The sequence below is a fragment of the Herpailurus yagouaroundi genome, unplaced genomic scaffold (assembly GCF_014898765.1).
Source record: "Herpailurus yagouaroundi ecotype Mexico unplaced genomic scaffold, PumYag 205, whole genome shotgun sequence".
Taxonomy (NCBI): Eukaryota; Metazoa; Chordata; class Mammalia; order Carnivora; family Felidae; genus Herpailurus; species Herpailurus yagouaroundi.
This window is the reverse complement of record NW_024412436.1, coordinates 5151392-5154518: the sequence shown is the minus strand read 5'-3', so window position 1 is coordinate 5154518 and position 3127 is coordinate 5151392. Positions and strand designations below refer to the sequence as shown.

General features: G+C 50.2%; 1 protein-coding gene across 4 annotated transcripts in view; it reads right to left on the bottom strand.

The window, feature by feature from the left end:
* ADCY10 (adenylate cyclase 10) overlaps positions 1-3127 on the bottom strand; it is an 84322-nt gene that overhangs the window by 11645 nt on the left and 69550 nt on the right. The window lies entirely within an intron of this gene.

Here is a 3127-nt window from a genome sequence, read left to right as displayed (position 1 = left end):
CCCCCGTTCATGCTCTGTCTCTCTCTGTCTCAAAAATAAATAAACATTAAAAAAAAAAAAAAAAAGAAATTAAACTGGGTCTCTGTGCCCTTTTTATTGGGTCATCCGGGACAAGCTCGAGGGCTCCCTTGGCCCCAGGGTCCTTAAGCAAAATAGAAGAATTTCAATTTTTTTTTTTTAATTTTTTTTTTTCAACGTTTATTTATTTTTGGGACAGAGAGAGACGGAGCATGAACGGGGGAGGGGCAGAGAGAGAGGGAGACACAGAATCGGAAACAGGCTCCAGGCTCTGAGCCATCAGCCCAGAGCCTGACGCGGGGCTCGAACTCACGGACCGCGAGATCGTGACCTGGCTGAAGTCGGACGCCTAACCGACTGCGCCACCCAGGCGCCCCATAGAAGAATTTCAATTTTTGTGAAAAATAAAAGCCGTAGCTTATATATGTGGATATAAGACTGCAAAGCAAAAAGCCTGGAAGGGTTCACTCTGAGGTGCACACAGTAGTTACCTATTTGGGGAGGAGATCTGAGGGACAGGAGGGACTTTCTTTGTGACTTTATACATTTCTGTGACCTTTTAATTTGTGAGAACAAGTACCCGTCCTTCTGTTGTTTAACAAAAAAGAAAGGGGGGTTGGGTTTGTTTGCATGTAAAAAGAGGAAAGAGTAGTCGTAAACTGAGTTTTGAGACTCAGGAGAAGTTGGTTACTCTATAAACAACTCTTTTCAGTGGTAAAGTTGCACCAGGACATGAACGCCTAGGGACAGGTGAAAAGAAAGTTCCTGCTAAAGAAGCATCCCTGATTAGAAGCGCCAGGTACGGAGGGCAGTCAGTGGGGAGGCATTTAGGAAAAAGGGGCTTTGGGGGCACCTGGGTGGCGTTGTCAGTTAAGTGACGGACTCGATCTCGGCTCAGGTCATGGTCTCACAGTTCACGAGTTCAAGCCCCACCTTGGGCTCTGGGCTGATGGCACGCAGCCTGCTTGGAATTCTTTGTCTCTCCTTCTCTCTGCCCTTTCTCCCCTTGCGCCCAGACTCTCTCTCTCTCTCTCAAAGTAAATAAACTTAAAAATAAATAGGAAAAAGGGACTTTTTCCTAGAATTCGTCAAATCCCACAAAATACGCGGTCCACAAATTCGGTGTTGCGGGCAGTTCTGTGGGCACCTGTTAAACCACAAGTCAACCTGTGGGAGTTCCTGTGCTCCTGATCCGTGTTTCAGATGGCGCCACCACAAGGGCAGGGCAGCCGGAAGCCGTGGAGAGGAGAGGACTGAGGGGCGAAGGAGATGTCCAGCGCTGTGGCAGAGCCCAGGACTTCTTGGATTCGGACCAAGAGCATGGCGTCCGACTGCTTCATTTTGTCGGGAAGATAGAAAGCTTGGTGGTTGGGCGCCTGGGTGGCGCAGTCGGTTAAGCGTCCGACTTCAGCCAGGTCACGATCTCGTGGTCCGTGAGTTTGAGCCCCGCGTCGGGCTCTGGGCTGATGGCTCAGAGCCTGGAGCCTGTTTCCGATTCTGTGTCTCCCTCTCTCTCTGCCCCTCCCCCGTTCATGCTCTGTCTCTCTCTGTCCCAAAAATAAATAAATGTTGGAAAAAAAAAAAAAAAAAGAAAGCTTGGTGGTTATGTGGCTTGGCAGTGGTCACACCACAGATAGGTAAAGTTCTGGAAACCACTCTCTCGGGACTCATTCTAGCTCTTTCTGTTATCCGACACCGAGTGCCTCATCTGCTCTGGAGCACCCAGAGGCTGCTCTGCCCTCTGTCACGGCCACCTTGTTGGCACAGAGCCCAAGGTGGGGCTTGAACCCATGAACTGTGAGACCATGACCCGGGCTTGAACCCATGAACTGTGAGTCCATGACCTGAGCTGAGATCAAGCCTCTTTCGATTCACTTTCCAATTTTGGCTTTTCCGCTGTCGTCTCCTGTCCTCCAATGCCACCGCGTGTTTAAGAGACAGCCCCCAAGTATGGAGGGGAATCAAAGCATTTCATTCAGTAAATATTTGTTGAGCACCTACGATGTGCCAGACACTATTACTGGGGCTCGGGATGTGGAAAAGATAACAGACAAGCTCCCTACTCTCACGGAGTTTATAGGCCAGTAGGGAACACAGGCTGCACACTAACAAAAGAACAAACAAGTAAATGCCAGATGGTAATAAGGGTTACTAAAACAGGTTAGAGTCCCTGGGTTAGGTGGTCAAGAAAGGCTTCATGGAGGAGGAAACCTTCCAGCTGATAAGCACAGAGACCGGGAAAGGTCGGGGGATGGGCGCTCAAGGCAGAGGAAATGTCCATTGCGAAGACCCTACAAGGGGATTGAACTTAATGTTTGTGGAGCCAAGAGAGTCTAACATGGCTGGGTGTAGTGGCCCGGGAAGCCACAAGACGAGGACGGCATATAGGCAGAGGACTATATTTGATGGGCTTTATACATATTTATGTGCCCTGGTCTACCGAAAGGCAGATTCTTGGCCAGGAACTTAAGCTCCTCCAACATTTACAGTGCTACTTGACCATTTCCTTTAATTCTCGATAATTAATCGCCACAAGAGGAAGTTCTTGCCCTGGAAGAAACCTCGACTTGATGTACTTTTTATGAGGGAACCAGGTCATTTTCATTAGCGGAATTGGATTTAGCTTAATAATGTCTCGATCTTGTCCCTTGGAGTTTTCCTTATCTAATGGAAGATGTCCCAGTTCCTGACCTCGTAGGAGCCGAGGGCAGGCTGCCCCCAGACGGGCCACTTTGGCACGGACATTATTTTGATTAAGAGCAATCGAGGGGCGCCTGGGTGGCTCAGTTGGTTAAGCGTCTGACTTCGGCTCAGGTCACGATCTCACGGTCCGTGAGTTCGAGCCCCGCGTCAGGCTCTGGGCTGATGGCTCAGAGCCTGGAGCCTGCTTCCGATTCTGTGTCTCCCTCTCTCTCTGCCTCTCCCCCGTTCATGCTCTGTCTCTCTCTGTCTCAAAAATAAACGTTAGGGGCGCCTGGGTGGCGCAGTCGGTTAAGCGTCCGACTTCAGCCAGGTCACGATCTCGCGGTCCGTGAGTTCGAGCCCCGCGTCAGGCTCTGGGCTGATGGCTCAGAGCCTGGAGCCTGCTTCCGATTCTGTGTCTCCCTCT